This window comes from Vulpes lagopus, chromosome 8, assembly GCF_018345385.1.
Source record: "Vulpes lagopus strain Blue_001 chromosome 8, ASM1834538v1, whole genome shotgun sequence".
Classification (NCBI taxonomy): Eukaryota; Metazoa; Chordata; class Mammalia; order Carnivora; family Canidae; genus Vulpes; species Vulpes lagopus.
In genome coordinates this window covers 97,755,911-97,781,553 of record NC_054831.1, presented here as the reverse complement: position 1 = coordinate 97,781,553, position 25,643 = coordinate 97,755,911, and the positions used below count along the sequence as shown (strand labels likewise).

Here is a 25,643-nt window from a genome sequence, read left to right as displayed (position 1 = left end):
CCACAAGCTGAAATGCCTACATTTTCCCTCCCACTCAAGAAAGCAAATTGTTACATTAGAGTATGAGAGCTACTTATTTGGGGTTTAACCCTGAATCCACACTTTTGTATTAAAATTCACTTATTTTTCCAACTTTGATATCTATCTGCAACAAATAATTTGCAAAATGGCTTCTGAAAGTGGGTTCTGAGAGCATGATTAAGAGTACTACTCTAAAAAAAAAAAAAAAAAAAAGAATACTACTCTAGGGACACCGGGGTGGCTCAGTGGTTAAGCATCTGACTTTAGCTCAGGGCGAGATCCTTGAGTCCCAGGATTGAGGCCTGCCCCGGGCTCCCTGCATGGAGTCTGCTTCTCTCTCTGACTGTGTCTCTCATGAATAAATAAATAAAATCTCTTTTTAAAAAAGAATTACTCTAGAGAGTGAGTGATTTGTTGGGGGGTGGTGAAGGGAGAGACACATGTATAAAAAGACTGTAGAAAAGAATTTTTCTACTTTTCCCTCCTTTCTATCATGACTCGTAGACTTTGATCTAGATCTGCCACTCCAGAAGTGTAGAAAGACCAGGAAAAGGCACAAGTGGAGTATGTGCTCACAACTTGGAAAAAACAAATGCATGCCTTAAGAACTGAAATAAAGTGCTGAAGAAAAGAGTCTTAAGTGTGTCACTTAATTGTGTCACATCACCTAAGTGCCCATATTTTTGGAACCTTTGGAGAGAATGGAGAAAGAGCTGTTAGCATCCTTTTTAAAAAGTTCACAAGGAATTATCTGGTATCTCCCTACACTAATCATGGTAATGGTTTCACTAGGTTCTACCGAGCTAGAGAAGACGTTTCCCGAAACCAAGCAGGCAGTACCTGGAGGAATTAATGTATACGAGATAGATTTTGAAACGGCAAACATTAGATAAATAATGCAAATTATTCAAACGGTCTCACTATTTGGTGGCAGAATGACTCAGGCCAAATCAGATAATAGTCAAGTTGAAAAATCCAGATGGGCCTGAATGGAGTGGTGGGAAAAAATCTGGCTGCAAATCACCCCTAATTCACCTCTTACTTTTTTTCTGGGGCCAAAAAAGAGCCTAAAGCTCTAACAGGACTGTGAATGAAAAACGATTCTGGAAACAAAATTAGCATGACTCAGAGCAGAACAGTCTGGAAGCCTGGGCTGGCCTGGCACACTTCAGAGCTGACCCTATTAACAACAATAGAGAGAGGAAGCTGCCCTCATGGCTCTCGGTGATGAAGGCCTAAGTGGCACAAGAGCAAATGTCTGGAAGTCCCACAGACAAGCAGCGAGAGTCATGACAGACACAGCAGGGGCTAGACCTGGGCACAGACCCAGATGCTAAGAATTTGAAGGAGGGGATGGTCTAAAGCCAAGTGGAAAGCCCAGGGCTATGGCACAGGTATGAGAGGTTGAAAGATAGTTAGGGGTCATGGAGTAAGCAGAGCCAGAGACCACACTGTATTTTTGCACATATACACACGTACATACACACGCACGTATACATACACATGCACTGTGAGCCCTTTGAGAACAGGAATGTCTCTTATTCCCTCAATGTCTCCAGCACCTTACAAGAGGGCCAGGTAATAGCAGGTGCTCAATAAGGGCTTTTGGAAGTCAAAATGTGGAAGTAGGTTAGATCAGATGAACAGCTGGTCCTGAGAAGGTACGAGTGAAGGTGTCAAGTCAGATGCAGTGGTTGGTCTGTCTGAGCCGACTTTTGGGGTTGAGCTAGGAATCAGAGGGAACAGAAGTGTTGTGAGTAGCAGCCAATCCAGGCAGCTGAGATGCAGCTGTAGCAACAAGGAGCTGCCAATTGTGAAGCCATCTTGTAGCAAGAGGCACAACAGTACGGTGTTGAAGAGTGCAGGGCTGTAGTTAGGGTCCCTAGGCTCACGTCTCGGCTTAGTGACTATGAGACCGTGGGCCGCTTACTGGTTCTTTCAATGCTCTAGTTCCTCATCTGTAAAATGAGAATAACAACAGTGCTTAGCATAAAGAGTGGTGAGAACTAAATGAGCTATTGCAATTAAGAGTTCAGAGCAGTACCTGGAATACAGGAAGTACCCAATATTAGTGATACTGCTATCAATTATCCTTCTCTTCCATCCAACAAATGTGTGTGTGCTTGCTGCCAGCAAGAATGAGTACCGGTACTTAGACTACCCAGGGCTCTGTTGGGAACGTAAGCTGACCTGCCTCTCAAGGGTCTGGCTCTCACCAAACCTGCACTGTTTAAGACACCACCTCCCCACCCCCGCCTCCCTCCTCCCCCATATGGACTGCTACAGTAGTCTCTTTGACTCTGGCTTTAGTCTCAGTCTTAAACAGCCAGAGTGATATTTCTAAAATGGGAATCTAATCAGACGATCTCAGTTGCCTGCCTAATATCATGATTTCCATTTGTTCTTGAGATCCTTTGGGTTTCCTTTCCTACAAAGGATGAGAGAGCTCCTCGGAAAAATAGCTGACTTCTAAGACTGGAGCAGGAAATATCTTAAAAGAACTTGGGACAGTAAGGAAGCACTCACAGAAACAGAAAACCCTGCAATGATGGGGGCTTGTCGAAGGGACACAGGAACCCGCTTAAAAGAGCTTCCAAGGGCCAAAGCTGGAACAATTTGGACACAAAATAAATAAAATAGTATTGGATTATAACCTGAAGTAGAAAATAAATATCCCTGAGTTCATATTAAGGTAAGTAAATGAATAAATAAGTAAATGGTAGAGAAGGGACAAATTTCCCCTGCAGAAGAATTCCAGGTAAGTTATGTAGCTGCTTCATTCACCCTCAAGGAGGGAGTCTACTTCTCCACTCCTGAAGTGTGCGCTGTGTGTAGTGACTTCCTTCCACAGCTACAGAGTGTGTAGTAAGAGGGGGGGTGAAGAGTGATTTTATAGTGGAAAAACTTGGCAAACACTAGTTCAGCCGGATGATCAAGGTCAGCCTTAGCAGTGTGACTCCTAAGTGATAGAGTTCTTAAATTAATAGCATGTGCCTTTGCTGCAGTATGATGAGCATGGCACTGCCTCTGGGGTTTCCTCCCAAAACTCGTAACTCCAGTCTACTCATGACAGAAACATCAGACAAATCCAATACCTGACCATACTCCTCAAAAAACTGTCAAGGTCATCAAAAATAAGCAAGTCTGAGAAACTGCCACAGCCAAGAGTAGCTCAACGAGACATAACAATTAAATGTTATGTGGTATCCTAGACAGGATCCTGGAGCAGAAAACGAACACTACATAGAAACTAAAGAAATATGAATAAAGTATTCACTGCAGTCAATAATGTTTCAATCTGGATTCATCAATTGTGACAAATGTACCCTACTAATGTCTCACTCCAACTAGGTCTCTGTGTAATTGTCACGATTTTTCTCTAAATCTGAAACTGTTCTAAAAATTAAAGGTCATTAAGATGAAAGAAAACAGGAGAGAATCAAAAGGCAAATATCACCTGTTTTAGAATTCTGGGAGGCTCAGTTACCACTAGACCAAGCACATTCCTGATTCAGTAGCAACATCTCTCTCACCCAAAGGCACACTCAAACTCCGAGTTCTTCAGAGAGGTGACAACAGGGTTACCCCACTTCCTTCCATTGAGAACACAGAGAGCACCCAGGTTCACCACCTCATAGAGAGGCAGCTGGGCGCAGGGTCAATGGGAAGTTCAGGCCCAGCTGGCTCTGCCATGAACTCAGGCGAACTCTGAACCAGTTCTCTTGTCTATAAAATAATAAAATAATGATACTTAGCACACAGAGTTGTTGAGATAACATATAAAAATGCTTAACACAGTGCCTGGCACATGATTGTGGAGTGTTAATATCTCATTCTTCCTAGAACTTGCCAGGAAAGCCCAGGCTGTGGATTCCACACGCAGGAGAAACAAAAATGCTTCCTGCTGCCTAGAAGTTTCTTGTCAAAGCTAAAGTCGACAGATAGAGTGGTAGTTAGAGTCTCCATCAGGCAGGGAATTGTCTAAGTGACTTGGCCAGAGCTAGCTGAGAAGCCCAAGCTGCAGTTTATTATGGAACTGTTCTCAGAGCCTGTGCATTTGGAAGGGAAGCCACGTGGAGGCCTAACATTTACCCCGAGGCGACTCACTTGGCCATTTGCTGACTAGATTGATTTCCACAGGATCAGGAAGCTCCATTTTAATATGTTCCAGCCAGTTCTCAGCCTACACAATGATTACAATCAGATCTAAACCAGTTTGAGCAGAATTTGCCAGTAAAATGTCATAAGACTACAGAGCCAATTCTTTATTACTTCAATAAATCTAAACATATAACACTATGGTTTTAACAACAACCCGTTGTGTTATTGTAATTTTAACACAAATAGCAATTGAGTGTGTCTGGTATGATGTGTTCCCACAATTTCGAGGTCGCCCTGCTGACTGAGCATAATTCCATTCCCTCCCCATCCCGCCCACTGATAGTTACCAAGGTTCTCCTTTGTAACTGCTCGGCTATTTGACCAGGTAGAGATGCCAGTTGGTGTTGGCATCACTGTCCTTCATTTCTGAGGACCCCCAGAGCAATTCCCTGTCCCTGTCCAGCTGGGCAATTTACCAGCAGAGCAGAGAATCTCCTGGATGCCAGATCTGGAAGCTGGGTTTTCGGCCACCAGAAGCCCCTGCTTGTGCTCCTGTTCCCATAAGCCAGACTCTCAGGTACAGAATGGAAGACTTTTCATGATCATCAAGATGGCCAAGCCATCTTATAGGGTTGCTGTACAATCCTGTTCTCTTCTAGAATTTTGGCACATTCCTATTTCCGTGTGATTAAAAATTACATATTCAGTAGGTATACTAGTCGGTTCCTTTTACTATAATATCAGTCAATCTCAATGTATTTATTGTGAATCCACTGTGTCTAGCATCGTGGTAGGAGCTTTAGGTGATCCTCAGAAGCAGGGCAGTTACAAATACATGTTTTGTGTTTTCTTTCAGCATTATCTTTCCCATTTTAGATGCCTCGTCAATTCCACGATACTTCCAACTTTTTATCTTTTAAGATTTTTTTGTTTCATTTTATTTCTTTCACATTCTATAGTTAGTTCTGTGTTATAGGGGAAATAAAGTAGTAAGTTAAACAATTATCTGACAAATTCAATTAAAGCACAATAACAATTTGGTTCTTCTGGCTAAATGGAGTTTCTAGTAAGAATTTCCCAACTATTCTACTCCACTATAAATAGCTGATTAATTCTATTCTCAGCCATGAAGGGGAAAGGTAACTGGTGTCCAGGGAGCATCTACTATGTGCCAGTCACCATGTTAAGTGCTTTACAGACATAATTTCATTTAACTAGAGAGATTCATTATAGTTTCACAAATTTGCTTTTGGTTTTTTGGTCTTTGTGTGTTTTTTTAATTTTTATTTTTTATTTTCAGGCTGCTGAAGTTCCCATTTCCCTGAACACACCCACAATAGCACACAAGGACAAATGCCTTGATTGGTGCAGTAACACCTGAACTTCCTTGAGGCAGTATTCTCCTATGGAATTTAACATTTTTATATATTAGTAACTCAGCAAGAGTTGTTGAATTGAATAGATAATTTGGTTTGAATCTTTCTATCTGCTCATCTCTATGTATAATCATGTAAAGAAATCTTGTTAAAAAAAAGCTAAGCTAACATTAAAATTATTCAAAATGTATACAAATATTTTGGAGTGATTTCTGACATTTAGATCTGTCTTTGCCCAATATTTGGATGTCTTGATAAGAAAACAAGAACTAAACCAATATTTGAGTTACTCAAAAGATCAGGTGCCAGGTTAACACATTTTGAATGCTATTTTGGCTTCAGAAAACTCCAACTGCAGAAGTAAAAATTAAATACCAACACAGGCTCTGCATACATAAGTAAGCACATCAACGTAAGTTTTACCCTCCTTGCAAAGTCAGTCGTGCTTTCTGACTACACACAATTGGCCTAGGTCACACTATAGCACATGTATGGAAGAAAATGCAGTATTCCTTCATTCAACCAAAATGGATTTCCTGAATATCCACAGCCAGTGTACCTGTAGAATACAGAATGGGGAACACAAAGGACTAATAAGATAGGGCCCCACTCTTCTTGGAGAGATAAAATTAGCACAGTTAAAATAGATACAAAAGAAAGTGAAAGTAGGATCCAATTAAATTTAATTATATATATTATATATAACATGAATTATATGTAATGTATTTTTAATTATATGTATTGTATATATATATATGTGTGTGTGTATATATATATATCTGACTGAAAATCATTAGAACTGAATTCAAATGCTTTCTGTGAGCTAAGTAAGTGCAGGGCTTAGGAAGGCCTCCCCTGCTCATCTTTGAACCTCTGTTCCTACAAAATGCCTGGCAATTGGCAGATAAACAACACACTATGAATGAATGAATGAATGACTCTTACTGTGTGGAAAAAGCTTATAAGAGAGTAAAGCAGTAAAACAAATATAAAAAGAACTATAACATTCACTAGTAAATGATCCCAGTGCACCATGTTTTGAAAGTTTACAAGTGGAGAAGACATGAAGTTGAAAATTAGGAATATAGGTTCAGTGACAGATAATATAATTTGAGTGAATTCTAGGGCAGTGGCAGAGGGTAAGGCCGTAAAGATAAGGTGTAACATATAGTAGAGGCCTTCTTAGGCAATGGGATCCACAATAGGATTTTTAAAAACACGACAATCTAATTGAGCTATGCAGTGTTAAGAATAAGCCAGAGATAGGGGCTCCCAGGGGGCTCAGTTGGTTGGGCAGCTGACTCTTGGTTTCAGCTCAGGTCATGGTCTGGGGATCTTAGGATCAATCTGGTATAGAACCCCGTGTGGGGCTCCATGCTCAGTGGGAACTCTGCTTAAAGATTCTTTCCCTCTGCCCCTCCTCCTGAGCAACAAACACTTTCTCTCTCTCAAATAAATAAAGATTTTTTTAAAAAGATTTTATTTATTTATTCATGACACACACACACACACACACACACACACACACACACAGAGAGGCAGAGACACAGGCAGAGGGAGAAGCAGGCTCCATTAAGGAAGCCCGACGTGGGACTTGATCTTGGGTCTCCAGGATCACACCCTGGGCTGCAGGTGGCACTAAACCACTGTACCACCAGGGCTGCCCAATAAAGCTTTTTTTAACATTAAAGAAAAAAAGAAGAAAAAGAGGAGGAGAAGGAAGAGAAGAAGGAGAAGGAGGAGGAGGAGAAGGAGAAGGAGAAAGAAGAAGAAGAAGAAGAAGAAGAAGAAGAAGAAGAAGAAGAAGAAGAAGAAGAAGGAGGAGGAGGAGGAGGAGGAGGAGGAGGAGGAGGAGGAGGAGGAGGAGGAGGAGGAGAAACCACCAGAGTTGGGACAAGCAGATTGGGGTGGGAAGAAAGCAGAGGTAGGAACACGGTTAAGGAGGGTCTATATAAATTGCATAGGTAATGAGAAATAAAAGGTTGAACTAAAGCATCAGGAGCATAGGGAAAAGAAATAATTTTTCAAATATGTAACAAAAGTGAGCTCTTTGCTCACTAGAAGTTTCTGGTGAAAACCACTTATAGGTTTTGCCTACTGACGAGATATGTGGTATTGATATGAGGGATGGAAGATAAACCTAAATGTTAGGTTGAGAAGAAGATATGGACAAAATAAATATGGGTAAAACTGGAGAGAGGTAGAGGAGGAGATGATAGGAATTTAGTGAAAGGAGATTTCACTCTGAGCTGGAGAAACCAGGGATGGTAAGAATTTGGGGCATCAGCTGAGCTGGATAGAAAGACAAGAATGTCCTTGTTCAGAACAGTGAGCCGCTCAAGCTCTGTTGACATATCTGTTATTAACAGCAGTTCTTTAACCTGAGACCACTCGAGTTTATTGAAGCAATTATTTAGATGTGAGGTCTACCCAATGCCAAACACTGGGATATTTTGTAATAACCCAATAAATTACAGGGGTTTGTTTGTTTGTTTGATTTTGGTTTTAATCTACAAGATCATGCAGTAACAGCTTCGGCATTTGGCTGATTTTTCATATTAAGGTTTTCAATCTCTTAGAAGATCCATCCAAGCTAGAGACTATATTAAATGTCATCAATTTAACCAGACTCTCATATGGAGATTGTAAATTACACAGGGATGTGTATTTTGGAAAATGTTATATTTCAAGTGAAATTTTTGTTTGTCTGTCAGGAAAATTCAGATCTACCAAAAGAAATAAGACAAAAAATCATTTTGTTCATTTTTGGAAGTAACTTATGAAAATTCTAAACTATTTTGAATGGGGAGAGGCTTTCTTATAAAGCAAGAAAAAGAAATAAAGGAATAATGGAATAAGAAAGTGGTAAATCCTCTTTGTTTCATTCACACTTGATAAATGGTCAATTTTAAGAAAAATTAAAATTATATTAACAAGATCAATTTTGGCAACATAAAGTCTTTGAGATATAGTAGTAACCTGACATTCCCAATCTTTAAATTGTATTTTGTTTAATGTTAGAGTTAAAATTTTACTGTTTTGGTCACAAATCACTGTGGGTATCCAATGAAAACTTCATGTCCCCAGGAGAACATACAACTACAAATAAACAAAGAATCTTGCAAAAACAGACTCCAAGTTAACACCCTCTCCTACCCATTTCATTCTTGAAAGTAGCAACTCAAACAAAGCTCCTATTTGCAGTTGCCAGATGGATGTAAATACGGCTCTTAAGGATTTATCATTCCAATGTTATTTGGTCCTTGATTATGTTTGAAATTATGACAATAATAATTCTCCTAATCCTACACATTCCTTAAGGAAGTTTTCATTCTTTGTGAAAGCTATTTGGGCCTGCGATGTGAGGTTGATCTCTATCTAAGGATCTAGACACATAACTAGACCCAATTCAATCGGCCAGGGTCCTGTGTGTGGGAGGCATGGTGCCAGGCCCTGGTGCTGCAGCTACCTAAGCTGTTCTTAGGGGGCTGGTAGTGGGGCAAACTTCTGAGAGCACCACAAAATAACTAATTTTTAAAAATTAATTGATTTTTTTTTAGCCAGCAAATTTAGAAGTTTTATTGCCTTGTTAGAAAACTCAATGCTCACTGAAATTGGCTTCAGAAATTCTTTTTTCAAATGGTTTTTAAATTTTTTATTTAAATTCAATTAATTAACATATAATGTATTATTGATTTCAGAGGTAGAGGTCAGTGATTCATGAATCTTATATAACACCCAGTGTTCATTACATCACATGCCCTCCTTAATGACCATCACCCAGTTACCCCGTCCCCCAACTCCCTCCCTCCCGTGACCCCCAGTTTGTTTCCTATGGTTAAGAGTCTCATGGTTGTCTCCTTCTCTGATTCTGTATTATCTATGGCCATACCACCCTGAACGCACCCGATCTCAGCTGTTACCCAATATTTTTGAGAAAAACGCAGTGACTGTGTCAGACAGCATGAGGATTATTGGCCCAAGCTAGTCCCCGTTTTCAGTGTTAGATCAGACTACTTTCTTTCTCAGTGACATCATATCCTTGTGAGGCTAGGTTCAAGCAATTGCTGTATAAAAAGCAAGCACTGCATGAAAATCAGTGTGGAGCAGGAAATGAAGGCGGTGACTTCCAATTGGATTCTAAGGTTTAAGATGTTGTGCAATATCCAATAAGCACATATATCTCATTCGCATCTGATTGTCATTATATAAAAATGGAGTAAATATCTTTCCCTTTAATTTGCAAGTATTATCTTTTCTAAAAAGCTACTGAGTTGTTAGGACATAAATATTTATTGTTTTTTGGACCTAACTAGTTGATAAGGGAAACTATTAGGGATTTTTTTGGGCCTATGAGCATCATGAAAAGCTGCTGACACATCAAAGGCATCATGAATTAAAAGTTTGGGAATGACTGTCCTAAAGGGGGAACAACTTGAATAAGATCCAGTCCCTGCTTTGTAGCTGCTCAGAGCAACCCAGGTCCTAGAAACCACAGTTAGAAGTCAATCAGGACATTTGCCATAACAAGAATAGAGACAAAGTTCAAAGAGCTAGGAAATCTCAGGTGCCATTCTGTGAGACATGGAAGAGAGACTTGAGGTGGCATGTGAGTTTAGCCTTAAAAGACAGTGAGAGTTTAACAGGTGGGAAGGAGAGGAAAAGCATTCCTCCATAAGGGAATGGTATGAACAATGGCATGGAGGCACAAAATAAACACCTTGTTTGGATAGAGAGAACAAGGGCAAGGAGTGGCAAGAGGCACCCATGTTTCAAGAGCTGCAATTCTTTACCATGACAGTGGCAAGACAAAGGAAGCTTCCAGGCAAGGGTATGATGCCTTAGAAAGTTAAGTTTTACAGTGATATGAAGGGTGGGTTGAAGACAGGGAGTTAGGGAGAGAAGATATTGAAGACAACCAGTTTCTAGCTTGGATGAAACCTCTTGTTTGCACAAACAGTGCTTTATTAATCTACATATAGACATCACCTAGGACAAACTTGCTAATTTGGGGCATTGAACAAACTCTGGAATTTGAGGTACCTGGGGAGACAGAGAAACAGCTCATGGTAACTATGGGGAAATATCCTATAGCAGAGCGGAGAAGTCAAACTTGCCACGTCAATTTGGAAGTCATCCACCTAGAAATGAGAGAAGAAACTGACAAAATAAAATTTCACAGGGAGCAAATAGAGACTAAACAGAGAAGGCCAGTGATAGGCCCCGGGGGAAGAGCCACCCGTGGGAGCTGAGGATGAGCTGCCAGCAGAAGAGATGGGAAAGGCCGGAGGGACAATGACAGGCTGAAAACCAGAGAGAGTGCTGGCCTGGGAAACCAAGAAGGGCACACTTTCAGGATGGAGAGGACAGTCTACAATATCTAATCTGAAGGGGAGGGTGCAGATCCTGGATGTGGTTAATCAGCAGGTCTTTGTTCCCTTTGGGGAGGGACAGGTTCAGGAGGATTTAGAGGCAGAAGCAGACTGCAGTGGAAGTGACTGGAGAGGCCCTTCTGGAAATCCTAAGGGGTGAAATGGATCAGATACTTTGAGGACAGGGGTAGCCTGCAGGGAGAGTTCAGTGGTGAGGAATAGAACACAGTCAGATCTGTGTACAAAAGAAGGGAGAGATCATTTGAGTTTCCAGCCAGAAACAAGGAATGGGAATAAAAATATGGTTGGTTCCTGTTCTCATCCTCCCTTTCTTTTTTTTTTCTGTTCCCTCATCCTCTCCTCTCTATCCCCCTCACCCAGAAGGCGAGGAGGGTGACCAGGCCGGGCTGGGTGAGGGTGGCTGGCATAGGGAGAGGAGGAGCAGAGGGCAGGGCACTGGAGCCAGCTGAGGCAGGTGTCCATGCAGGGCAAGAGCTGGGTAGGGAGTCTGGCAGAGCCGAGTGGGGTGCAAAGGGTGGATTCCATGAGGTGGGACGCTGATGCCATGGGGTATCTCTTATGCAGAGGAGGACGGCCTGAATCACTACACATGCGAAGAATAAGAATAAGGGGCGGGGAGGGCTGCATTGCTCACTGCTGAAGAAGAAAGTCACAAATAGGACAAGAGAGAAACTTAGAATGAACTCTAGTTTTGTAGCAGAAATGAAGACACTAGTCTAAGTGCATGGATTTCAATATACGTAATTATACATAGGAGGCATATAACAGGTATATATAACAACACAACACACACGTTTCCCTAGCTTTGTCTACTGAGGAGGTTGAAAAGGCCTGGAAGCTGCAAACTTTCAATAGCAATGAACACAGCTAGTACAAACGTGACTTTAAGTAGCATTCTTAACTAAAAGAAACCAGGAGAGATGGATGATTTCAATGCTAGAATCCAGGGAAGTACAAGGTGAAGCTCGCCTTTGTTGTTGAGCAAGAAAACAAGGAAGTGCTCATGGGAGCCAGGTCAAAAGGACGCAGAAGCCAGCCTGAAGTGGCTTTCACTGGCCAAAATGGTGACAAATTGAGGCCAATAAAATGGCAATAAAATGTTATACCTAATGAGTAAAATAGGAAATCATGAGTCTGTACAAATAAATAGATTAATTGGTTGATAGGAAGTTTGCTGAAGTACAGGGTATTGACATAGCTGATAGTTCCTCCCACAAGGCGCATATTAACTATGAAGAAACAAAGAATAACTTTACAGAGAGAAGGCTGGGTGACACCACTTATCTCCAGTCCAAGTGGACATCATCAGTAACAGGCCACATGGGCCACCCAAGAGGTAGCAATGAGGACACAATATCGCTTCTGTGACATTTCTGTTAGAGACGCTTACCTTGAATCTAATCATCTAAAGGACATTATCCAGATGACTGGCTAAACTGTGTGGGCGTCCAAGGATTAGATGGTATAATGAATCAGTACCAGTACGGTGGTCCTTATTTTGATAGTTGTGTCCTGTTTACCTAGAAGAATGGCCTTGTTTGTAGATACACGCATTACAATTGGAGCAGGGTATAGGGGAGGGATGAAATGAGAGGTAGTTTGTCAACTTACTCTCAAGGGCTTCAAGAAAAAAGAAGTTCTTAGCCTTCTTTTCTACAAGTTTGAGATTGTTTCAAAATTTAAACAAATTTCAAAACATAGTTGGTGCTTTTGCACTTTCACCATTGCCATACAGAGCATCTCCTTAGGTAGCAATCCTCTCAGCCTGGGCTCTTGCGTGAACACACATGGAGCAGACATGAGCCCAACCTGCCACACCTGCGGCTTGAAGCAGAGCCCTGCAGCCAAGCCCAGCCCAGAGCAGTGAGGGTCCAGTGACCTGCAATGGCAACTTCTATGGCAAAGAGTGAAACAGATTAAAAACTGTTGGAGGGAATTTGAGTCAAGGTGGAATGACTCACAACAGAAGTGGGTCACGAAGGAAACTGCAGTCTCTTTTAGGATCAGCAAACCCCTGGTTCCAGTTCTATAATCTTAAGACAGCAAGTTCAGGAAGCTGCTACACCCAGGATCCAGCTTTTGCACCAGCAGGGAAGAGGTGTCATGTCCTGCTTCTCAGTACCTATGAGCCAGGCTCTGGACCTTAGAGTGTCTATCACTGCCACATCAGTGGCATCACATCATTTTCATCAGAAAATGAGACCCTTCTGCAGCTCTGTCCGACTGCATCAACAGTGGAAACTGCAAAACCACACACACACACACACACACACACACACACACACACACACACACTGGAAACTGCAAAACTACAAAACCGTCCCACCTGCCAGACCTCACTAAGTACAGCTGATTGGCCAAACTTCAATCACATGCTCACCTCTCTCCCCAGGGAAACGTTAGAAATGAAGTTTTAAACTCTAGAATCTCTGTATTACAGAAGGGCATGCTAGAAGGAGGATGGGACAGATGTTGAATGTCAAACCACCATATTTATCAAAGAGGGGAGGGGAACAATGAAGGAAGGAAGGAAATAATATAGCTCAGTAGACAATGGAATACTACACAGTAATGAAATTGAATGAACTAAAGGTAAAATCAATCAGTGTAAATCTCAATATATTTGGTGTAGGAAAGGAAGTCATAAAATAAATAGAGCATCATACTATTTATATATAGTTTTAAAACACTGCAAAACAATACTATATATTTTTTAAGGAAGCACAAATATGTAGCAACATTCTGAAAACATGCATTGGAATGACACACAGTGGGTTTACCTCTTGGGAGGGAGGAATATGAGTTGAGTTTGGGGAGGGTGTCCACGGGGTTGTTTCGGTTACCTATTGCTCCAATTAAATGACCATTCCAAAACAGAGTTTAAAGCCACAGCTGTGTATTTGCTCCTGATTCTGTGGGTTGGCAGTTGGGCAGGTCTCTGTTGGGCCGGGGGTGCTCATCTGAGCACGTCATTGTTGACATGGTATCAACAGTGCTCACTCAGAGGTCTTTGTCTAGTTAGTTTGTCAGATGAAGGTGCCTGGTCCCAGATGTCCTCACGTATATCTCTGGGGCCTCAGCTTTGATGCCTGAACCTCCCTCCCCTCATGCACTCTCTCACCCCCAAGGAGGCCAGCCTGGGCTTGTTCACAAAGTAGCAACATTCCGGGAGGCTGACAGAGGAAGTGGTGAAGTCTCTTTCTTAAGACCAAAGCCCAGAAGCCATAAAACGTCATCCCACCATATCCTATTGTCCAAACTAACCATAGGGCCAGCCCAGAGTCAAGAGCTGGAGAAATAGACTCTTGATGGGAGAAGGTGCAAAGAACTTCCACTCACATTGAAGATGTCACATAAGAGCTCCCATCAGCTATGTCATATTTTATTTATGCAAATCTACCAATATCTATAGGATTTGATAGTAGTGAGTATTAGATATGGTTGTTTATTACATCATTTCCTACACTTGGTCTTTATGTATGAAACACTTCACAATTTAGAAAAAGAAAATGAAATTAAAATAGTTGCAAGGGATAGATCCCCATACAGGCATCCTACACAAAGTAGAGACAGTACATTCCTTCATACCCCTGGGAACCCCAGGGCTGTTCAAGTTCCTGCCCTTTCAGAGCCTGACTATTCAGCTGCCTTTTCAATTCTAGAATTGAATCCATAGACTTAAAAACTACACTTTATGATAAAAAACGAATTATATTTTGAGAACAATGTTTTTGTGTGTCATAGGAGTGCATGGCTGAGTAGGAGTTAGAGCTGCTGAAACATGCGCTTGAGGCATCTATTTATTGCCACTGATTTTCACCAAGGCTGACAGACTCTTGGGCTAAATGCTCTCCATATATATACCCAGAGATACGGAGGTAGAGGGTGAACAGGGGTAGTAGCCCTGATGGGAGCCAGGTTATACAGTGAAGTGTGATGGGGGTCCCTCGGTGAACAAGGACCATAAAGGAGAAGAGGGGCTGCTGGTCAAGCACACCAGACCCAAGAGCAGGACTTAACTGTGACATGAGGTCATGGTTCCTGGCACCAAGTGGCTTCTAATATTGAAAGGGATCCCAGGCCAGTCTGTGCATCAGGAAGAAAAGAGCCTTTGGGAATTGAAAGGGCTACTTTGCTAAAAGCTCTGTTTTCAGATCCAAGCAGTCCTTGCTTAGGAATCCCAAAAGTCTTATGTATGAGGCATAATGAAATCCTGACCTCAAAGCATTTTGATGCTTGCCTAGTATCAAGATGAGGGAGGGCAAATGGCCCCTTGTAAATGACTTTGGGAGCAATGGCCATGGGAGGATTGCTCACAGCCTCAGTCTGGCTTTTCTGTGGAAATACAGGCCTGGGTTAGACAGTACAGATTTGGGGGCTGGCCAGGTAACAGGCCACTTCATGCAGACACACAGGCATAACCTTGGAGTTTCCAGAAACATTTTAGGGGAAGGACTTTTCCAAAAGCATTTTCCACTAGTCAAAGGTTTGGGGTCTTGGGTCCATCAGGATTGGAGTTTCACTGTTAATGAGACTTAAGAGGTAACTGACTCTCAATGGCTTTGAGACTATGTATTTGTATTTTCCCAGCATTAATGCAAGGAACGTTTAGCATGTCTTTAATTACAAGAAGTTTACGGCATCCATATAGAACTCATTTCAGACTCTAAAGCCTCAGGACACTGTAAACATGTTTATAATGTGTTTTCTTTAAAATTCAGTCAGACAACTCCAGAGAACAAACTACTCTGTGAGCACTGGGTATTTTCAGGCTCTTTCATTTATTATCTGATGATTATGATGATGACAATAATGACCACCAGCTGCTACAGTGGCTCTGACACCCTTTCCTTTTCCTCCTTATATCAGCCTATAACGAATCCCCACTTCTTCTATCTTGGGTTAGCTTTTGTGTTAGCCAGGGTTCTCCATAAAAGAAGTAGAGTCTAAAGAATGTATGTATGCACACATTTGTCTATTGTAAGGTCTTGGCTCACACTATTATGGAGGCTGAGAAGCCCCAAGGCCTGCAGTTGGTGCAGTAGAGACCCAGGAAACGGACACTGTTTCCATCTCAGTCCAAACTGCTAAGAACCAGGAGAGTCAATGGTGTACTTTATTCCTGAAAGCCAGAAGGCTCAAGACCCAAGAAGAGCCAGTATTTCTTTTTTTTTTTTATAATCTTTTTTTTTTTAATTTTTATTTATGATAGTCACAGAGAGAGAGAGAGAGAGAGAGAGAGAGAGAGAGAGAGGCAGAGACACAGGCAGAGGGAGAAATCAGGCTCCATGCACCGGGAGCCCGATGTGGGATTCGATCCCGGGTCTCCAGGATAGCGCCCTGGGCCAAAGGCAGGCGCCAAACCGCTGCGCCACCCAGGGATCCCGAAGAGCCAGTATTTCAATTCAAGTCTGAAGATCAGAAAACACTAATGTCCCAGCAGCTCAAAGTGGTTAGGCAAGGAAAGTTTCCTCTCAGGCCTTCAACTGATCAGATGAGGCCCACCCATGTTGGAGAAGGCAATCTGCTTGATTTATTCTGTCTCATCCAGATACACCCTCACAATGCACCGTGAGGCCAAGTTAAATTAACACATACAATTAGCCACCACAGTTTATTGTGTATGATGAGATTCATAAATTTTAACTTTGTAATTCATTAACACATGTGTAAGGCAGTGTAACCAAGACCACAATCACAATTTGGACATTTTCATCAGCCCCCAACATTTCCTTGTGCCCTTGGCCATCAATTCCTGACCCCTGGCAACCACAGAGATGCCTTCTATCACTACAGCGCTGCCTTCTCTAGAAGTTCATATAAAAGGAATCATAAAAGATGGGGTTTCTTATGTCTGGGCTTTTCACTTAGCAAAATGCTTTCAAGATTCATCCATATTGTTTAGCATCCCAGCAGTTGATTTCTTTTTATTGCTGAATAGTATTCCACTGGATAGATGAACCACAATTTGTTCACTCATTGAAGGAAATTTAGGTTGCTTCTAGTTTTGGGCAATTATTTTTTTTTAAATTTTTTTTAAATTTTTATTTATTTATGATAGTCACAGAGAGAGAGAGAGAGAGGCAGAGACACAGGCAGAGGGAGAAGCAGGCTCCATGCACCGGGAGCCTGACGTGGGATTCGATCCTGGGTCTCCAGGATCGCACCCTGGGCCAAAGGCAGGCGCCAAACCGCTGCGCCACCCAGGGATCCCTAGTTTTGGACAATTATTAAACAAACTGCTGTTACCATTTATGTGTAAGTTTTTGTGACAGCGTAAGTTTTTACTTTTCTAAGTCAAGCACCCAGGAATGGGATGGCTGAGTCTCATGGGAAAGTATAAGTGCTGGTTGATAAGAAGCTGCCACCCCGTCTTCCAGAGGGGTTGCATTGATGGTGCATTCCCACCTGTGAGGTATGAGAGATCTGGTTGTTGGATATGTTCCTAATAAATGGTATTTCAGGATGATCATGGAAGAAAGTGTGAGGAAGAGCAGAGGGAGAGAACGCCAGCAGAACCCTTGCGCTCTAGAGATAAACTAAGCTACTGGAACTGGGAGAAGCTCAGAGTTGAGATATTTGAGGCAAGATTGAGAAGGAAGAAAAGGTAATAAAGAGGCAATCACCCCTTCAAAATGTAGGGGATATTTGCTGGAACAAAAACAATTACAGGCTATGAAAATGGCCTGTGGCAGAGAAAGTTGCAAGAAAAAATAAAAAAGTCTTATTTAGCCAACAAGCCAATGGTCAGGAAAAAAACCAGACCTGACAACTAAATACAGAGAAAAGCATTCAATTCGGGACATCTCCCCACTGCCTCGGTTTTTGTTTTTTGTCTGTTAATTTTTTTTTTTTTTTGGTATTACTCTGCAGCATGTCGTTGTTATTGAGGAGAGGGTTAGATCCTTAATATTGATTAACTATTAATATACACATAAGACATATATGTATGTGAGGGTGCGTAGCATTGAACGGTGTTTCTTAAACCTTGACATGTACAGGAATCCCTGGGGACCTTGCTAAATGCCGCTTCCAGGTCAGCGGCTCCGGGCGGGGCATACACTTCTGTATTCCAGCGAGGCTGTACGTGAGGGTGGTAGTGCTGGGCCGCACGGGGCATGCAGGCTGGCAGCTGAGTGCCGACCCTGGAGCCACACTGCACACGCTCACGTCCTACCTATATGATTTACAGCTGTGTAAATCAGAGCACGCTTCCTAACCTGTCTCCCTTAGTTTTGCCATCCACAAAGTGGGGGTGCTGGCAGTAGCAGGCCCTCCATACTCGCAGGCGTGTGGTGAGGATTACATGAATTACCAGGTGCGCTGGATGCATAGCAGGTGCTGTGGCATGATCGTCTAGCCTTCGGGAGCTTCCAGCGGCCAAGCAGCCGCAGGCCTAGCAGCTTTAAACCACGCTGACTGGGCGCACAGAGCCCTACTTCCTCCTCTATCTGGAGCCCCCCCTGCAGCAGCCACCAGTTCCACTGGGGTAATTAAGGGAGCCCCTCCAGAGCCACTAGGCCGAGAGTGCCTTGCAACAAGGAAACCCAGTAAAAGAATTTCAAAGAGAGAGACTGACCATTCAGTGTGCTTTACCTGTCGGAAATGTCAGCAGGTTCATCCCCTTGGGGAGCCCGGGGCCTCCACACAATAGATATTCCTACAAGCAGGACTAGTCGGGATGGTGCTCAGGTGGTGCGCTTGAAAGAATTTCCAGCCTAACTGGAGGCCGGGCTGATAGCGAAGAGAGCTGCGCCCGCCCGTGTGCCCTTCTCTCCGGGAGAGCCAGGCAGTCCCTCGGCCACGCCAGCCAATGAATAGACACTCCATTGTTGTTTGCCTCCTGCCCCTTTAATCTGCCTCCAGCACCCCTGTAGACATCCTAATTGGTCCTATGGATCCCGCCTTCTCTGGCCTGTCAGCTCCGCTCTGTGTTCATGGCCCGCTTTCATCTCCCTGTTCGCTTGGCATATTGCTCTATTCTCATAGTTTCTGATGTTAAAAATGCAGCTTGTAGAGCTTGGATGATCTTCATACCATTTCTGCCTCCCTGTTAGTAACTGTACTAGAAAAACAGCTGTTAATCTCAATTAGGTTTTGATTGCTAATTAGCAGCTACCTGTCAGGATCAAGCAGGCCCTCATCCTGGTCCCTTCAGCTATTTCTCATGCAACCGGTACACTCGGTTTCCATGAGAACCGTTTAGCTAGATGCCTCCTCACCCCAACCTGCTACCTCTTCTGTGGTTTTTATAAATCTCTCTCCAGTAAGCTCTGAGGGTCCTGGTTGACTTGCCCGTGTCCTGGTTTTCTTACTTTGGTCGTCCAGCCAGAGTTTCCAACGAAAGCCACTTTATCGCTATCACCAGTGCATCTTGGAAGAGAAATCAAGGGATTACTAAGTCCACTAATGAAACTCAGATTAAGAACCCATGCTTTCCAATTTCATCTTTAGATTTCTGATTTCCAGTTCTGCACGGAAGGAGCTTGGAAGTTGCCCCTCCACCCTAACAACAAGTAAAAAGCTGAAGGAACTGAGACGTAAACAACTTTTCTTCAATCTGTAAGAGAAGGACGGTCATGGGGCAAATGGCAGGCCTCAAAAGCACAGAGATACATGGGCAAATACAGAGAATCACAATCCACTGGAGGGCAACATCTGCTGGAAGTGGGGCACACTATGAAAACTGGAACCCTAACCGACACATTGTTGGAGGCTCATCGAGGACAGCTCTGAGGGGGAAAAACTCTGGCAGGATCCTAGCACTGGGGATCCCCACTCTTGTGAGAGTTTTCCCTCCGGGAGCTTTACCAGACCCTCATGGTGCATTTTCAGAGCAAAGCCCCCACATGCCTCCCACAGCAAGAGGGGAAAAAAGGAACAATTTTGAATAATGTCAGGAGATTCTGTTCTTCACAAGATCTGTCTACAGGAGAACCTATCTAACCACAGCCTCACCTGCTCAGGGATTTTTTCAGAGCCATAACCAGGAGGCGGGGAAATACCCAACTTTGGCCCCCTCTCACCATCCTATCCTACCTAGGGTGGGGGGGTTGGGGTGCACCCCTGTGAGGCTCACAGTACAGATACAGGCTGACTCAAACACTGAGACCTGCTAGTAGGACTACAGAACACCCCCGAATCCCCACACGTGACACCGCGTTACTAAGGGCTTGCTCAGAGTAGTTTCTTTGACCCAGGACATCGTGTTGGCTATCAGGAAAAAAAAGTACAAGGCATACTGAAAGGTGAAAAACACAGATTAAAGAGACAGAGCAAGCACTGGAGCCAGACTCACATACGGCAGGGATGTTGCAATGATCACACCAGGAATTTAAAACGATGATGACGAACATATTCAGGGCTTTGCTGGGTAAAGTAGACAGCACGCAAGAACAGACGGGCAATGCGAGCAGAGAGATGTAAATTCTAAGAAAGAACCGAAAAGAAATGTCAGAGATCAAAAACACTAACAGAAATGAAGAATGTCTTTGATGGGAGACTGGACGCAGCAGAAGAAAGAATCTCTGAGCTTTAGAATATCTCAACAAAAATTGCCCAAACTGAAAATCAAAGAGGAAAAAGACGGGGGAAAACAAACAAACAGAGTGTCCGGGAACTGTGGGACAACAGGGTGTGGCACAAGTAATGGGAATAGTAGGAGAAGATAGGAAGGAACAGAAGAAACATTTGAAATCATAATGACTGAGAACTTCCCAACTTTTTTTTTTTTTATAATTCTATGTTGAGCTTTTTTAAAAAAAATTATTTATTTATTTTATGATAGTCAGAGAGAGAGAGAGAGAGAGAGAGAGAGGCAGAGACACAGGCAGAGGGAGAAGCAGGCTCCATGCACCAGGAGCCCAATGTGGGATTCAATCCCGGGTCTCCAGGATCGCGCCCCGGGCCAAAGGCAGGCGCCAAACCGCTGCACCACCCAGGGATCCCGAGAACTTCCCAACTTAATGCAGAAAGTAAAGTGCAAATCCAGGAGCTCAGAGAACACTGTAGGATACGTGCCAGACGTGCCAGAAAAACGACTCCCACTGTATACTCTATGGCTTCTGTTGCGCCCCATTGGCAGAACTGACTAGCTCACAGAGAACTGGTTTACAAAGCCAAAGTACCTACTATCTTTACAGAAAACAACAGTTACTCTAAACTGCAAGGCTCTAAATACAGGTGAGTGCAGCGGGTAAGATGGGGACAGACTGCAAGAGGGATATTTTGACTTTCAAATGGGGAGGTTCAGTTTCAACCTGGTGGCAGTAACTTGTCTGGGGCACATGCCTGTTTCCTCAGCTCCAAGGCAACTCCTAGAGACCCCCTTGGCAGAACCACCATTTCAGAGAGCCATGTTGTATATAAATCATTCTAGGGAGAAAAATCTCTTCCTCTATTCTCTGCTAGCATTGAGGGGGTATGAAATTCTCAATCTCTGCCTGCCTTTTCCCTCCAGCTCCAGCACTGATATTAGGCACCTTTCCTACACAGAAAGTTGTCCTAAATATTACGGGTAGTAGAGATGGAGTTCTACTGGCCCAGCTGCTAGGAATGCAGACTTTTATTTAATTATCCTGCTGATTGTCCCCTCAGCGTACATAGTTGACCATGAGCATAGAGTTTTCCTAGACATGAGTTCTTGAATGCTATGTGTGTCAGAATTATCTCGAGGGCTTATTAAAATCCTGATGGTTGGGACCTGCTCCCCAAATTTCAAATTCTTTAGGTCTGCACTGAGATTTAAGAATTTACATTTTTAAAAAAAATATTTTATTTATTTATTTGACAGAGAGAGAGAGAGCACAAATAGGGGGAGCTGCAGGCAGAGGGAGAGGGAGAAGCAAGCTCCTTGTCAAGCAGAGAGCCCGACAGGGGGCTTAATCACAGGACCCTGGGATCATGACCCAAGCTGAGGCATATGCCTAACTGACTGAGCCACCCAGGCACCTGAGGAATTTGCATTTTTAATAAGTTCCCAGGAGATGCTGTGGTGCTGCTCCAGGAACCACCCTTTGAGAATGCCTGGCTTAGGGCTTTATGGGGGAAAGACAGTTCTTACCTGTAGAGGACCTTTTTCCTTTATTGCTTTGGAGTCTAGCTTCTCTACTTTCTATCTTCCAGAGCTTCGTTAACTTCTGATAATGGTACTTACATTATTTGTTTGTTTTATGTAGGATTTGATTCTTTCAAACTCTTCTTTCTTACCTAGTCCATGGGCACTGGGGACAAGAGAGCCAATAGGCACATATGCTTCATTCTCTGTTATGATTTATTCTTACCTTGTGATTTCATCTGATTCACTTATGCTGAAAGAATACTTCTCATTCTATATTTACCTCCAGCATTTGATAGGTCAAAGCTCACCCACTGCAATTTATTTCAGAGTGGTAATTTAACTTTGTTTTTCCAAATAGTTAACCATCTGTCCCAGCACCGTTATTCAATAATGATTCCTTTTCTCACTGATTTGTGATGCCACCTTTAATATATACTAAGTTCGCATCTATACTGGGGTCGATTTCTGGGCTATCAAATCCATTACATTGATCTGTCTGCCAATTCTTTTGTCATTAGCACACTGCTTTAATTACTGAAGTTGCATTAACTGGTAAGGCAAATTCTCTTTCATTAGTCTTTACTTTCAATATATTCTTGGTTATTTTTGCCCTTCATCTTTAAAATTACTTTATCACATTCCCTTCTCTCCATTTATCTTGGATGTTAATGAGGATTTCATAAATCTATTAAGTATTTTGTGTAAGATTGACATTACTTTTCCACAGGAAAACCATTTTATTAATCTATTTATTCAAGACTGCTTTTATACGTCTCAAACTTTTGTAGTACTCTGCAAATAGGTCACATACTTTTCTAGGTATTTTTATCTTTTTGAAGTTACAAAATAGGACTTTATTTTTCATTAGTTTCTTATTCTCATTTCTAAAGAGTTTTGGGGGTGGAGTAGAGGGAACACTTGCAAGAAGGTCCTTTTTATAATAAAAGAATTCAATGTGATTGGGAGTTTGGGCTCTTAAAAATGGGTGTTTATTTTGGATTTCAGTCTGTTTGAATTAATGGTAATGCCTGGTGGTTCTTGACTTAAAACCCATAATAATATGCTTGCATTATGCTGAATTTTTGCAATAAAACAAAAAGAATGTTAAAAATTGAATGTAACAGAAATGTAATTCATGGTTAAGATTGCTCACCAGTAGTCGGGGACAATTGAGTGCATCAAGCATACAATTAAGCAGATGCCCTCTTTTTCATTTTATCCAAGGCCAGTTCATTCAGTGCCTGAAGAGTGCTAGAGTATGTTAGCCTGTTAGCAATATGTTTTAATGTGGTCGATATTCCCAAATGATCTCTCCAGTCTGGGATGATGTTTTGCATATTGCCTTTAGTTCACAAAAGAGAATGTGTTCTTCAGGTAATAAAATCTCACTCTGGTACTAAGGTTCAATTACGTATGCTCTAAAGATGCTAACCTGAAAATGCAGCTTTATAATACGGAAGACGTATGTCCACCTTAAAGAAAGGATTATCCTAGAACAAAATCTTACATAAAACATTAAACAATCAGAAGTAGAAAGAAAGAAATCCCAAAGTCAGGTCTAAGACTCCAATGTCTTAAGTTACAACATTATTTTATGTATTTCAAAGAAGAAAAAAGATTCTACCAATAAACTATGTTGTGCTATAGACTAAAAGATTTTAAAATGGGCTTGGGGGAGTATGTTTCTTAGAATCAATTATATATGTTAGACTATTTCAGACTAACAGACATCTGATTTAGGAATCCCACCCCCGGAAGATTGAGAGGAAGTGGCACCTTCAGGAAGGGGCTGATCCAGCAGTTCAATCTTGTCATTAAAGACCACTATCCCAACACAGGATCAATTTCATTCTCTAAGGCTGGATCCCCTTGTAGGTAAAACAATGCCCCAGCAAATGGGTTATAGAATTCCATGTTCACATTGAGTCAAAGACAGAAGATTGTTTCCAAAAAATTAAAATTTCCCAGACATCCCTAGCTGACTTCTCATTGTCTTCTCAGCAGTCTAACTCCAGACAGAGTCACCTACCTATCAGTGAACAAACTAGTATTCTATGAGCTGTGTTGTCCAGTATGATGATGATTCACTGTATGGACAACCAGAGAGGCAATTGAACACTTGCCCCAAATTTGGTTTGTATGTCAAAGCTGATGAAGCCATATACACACCAGGAGGATATGAAAAGTTTGATAATTCACATAATTCAGATCTCTCAGGAGACCAGGGCAGGCCCCTCAAGCAAGTTTAAGATGACTCAAGAGAGCAGGGAAAATGGGGCTGGCATGATTTTTTAGTGTAGTCAGAGATGGGGCCAATGGCAGAGTTCCTGGGTGTGGGCAGGCACTTGCACAGTTTGAACCTCTCACTGGTTCTAAAGGAGGGAGCACCTAGGCTTTCTTATCTGTTTATATAGATGCAGGCACAACGGCAAGGAAGAGGGGTGAGGCCTAAAATCTGTCAGAAATGTCACAGTGCAGATTCCTTATTATACTAGCCAAGGTGATTGTTTACATCTAACTTAGTTAAAATTAAATAGAATTAAAAATTTGATTCCTCAATCACACCAGGCACATTTTGAGTACTTAAAGTCACATGTAGCCAACTTATAGAACATTATCATTATCTCCCAAAATGCTGTTAGACAACACTGGTCCCTAGAGCAAGTGTTGACAGACTGTATGTAGCCCATGGGCCAGATTCAACCCATTGTCTGTTTTCGTATAGCCTGCTAGCTAAAGAATGGTTTTAATGCGGTTGAAAAAAATCAAAAGGAGAATATTTCATGATATGAACATTATATGAAATTAAAATTTTAATGTTCACAAACACAGTTTTCTTGGAATTGGGCCACACTCATGCATTTATCTGTCATTTGTGCTATGCTCTCACCGGACTGGCTTGAGGGGTTGCCACAGGAACTGTGTGGTCACAAAGCCTGGCCCTTCATAGGAAGGGGTCATGATCTCTGATCTGTGGGAATAGGATATTTCTTATTCAGTCAGGCTCACTCCTGGGAACTGTAGTGGGCGTCACCCTCCCCCCTAGTCTCCTGGTATGTGGAAGCCTGGGGGATACCTGTTGGGGGGGAGAAGGCAGAGCAAGACGCTGGGTAGGACACCAGCAGCACCTGCAACAGCTAATAGGAAACACAGACTAACACTGAACTTCTGTGTGGAACAGAATGGGTGGTCTCTGGAGCACATCTCTCTACTCACTGAACAAATGGCATTTCTTACTATTAGCACTGCAACCTTTCCATAGAAGACACAACACTTGGATTCTACTTTACATTCATGGTGTCACTCAAGTTCCACGCTTTCTCAGTCCTGGCACATACATTTGATATTCACCCATCCTATTTCATTGTTATTTCCAGCGGCATAAGGTACAGAATTTCAAACCCATTCCTTGTGTCAAAATTGTCGCCTCCCCACTTTGTCTCTCTCTCTCTCTCCCCACCTGCCTCCAGTTTTTCTGGCATCATTTAGATTTCTTACCTTAAAACATCCCTGCCTAATTAGTCAGCCAATTTTAATCTTCTTCAAGTTTTCATTTAAATTTCAGTTAGTTAACATACTATATAATATTGGCTTCAGGAGTAGGATTTAGTGATTCATCACTTACATACAACACCCAGTGCTCATCACATCACGTGTCCTCCTTAATCCCTATCACCCATTTAGCCCATCCCT

The 25,643-nt window shown here is 42.3% G+C and overlaps 1 long non-coding RNA gene across 4 annotated transcripts in view; it reads right to left on the bottom strand.

Annotated features, from left to right (window-relative positions):
* LOC121497159 overlaps positions 1-25,643 on the bottom strand; it is a 312,796-nt gene that overhangs the window by 176,270 nt on the left and 110,883 nt on the right. The gene's annotated exons all lie outside the window — the stretch shown is intronic.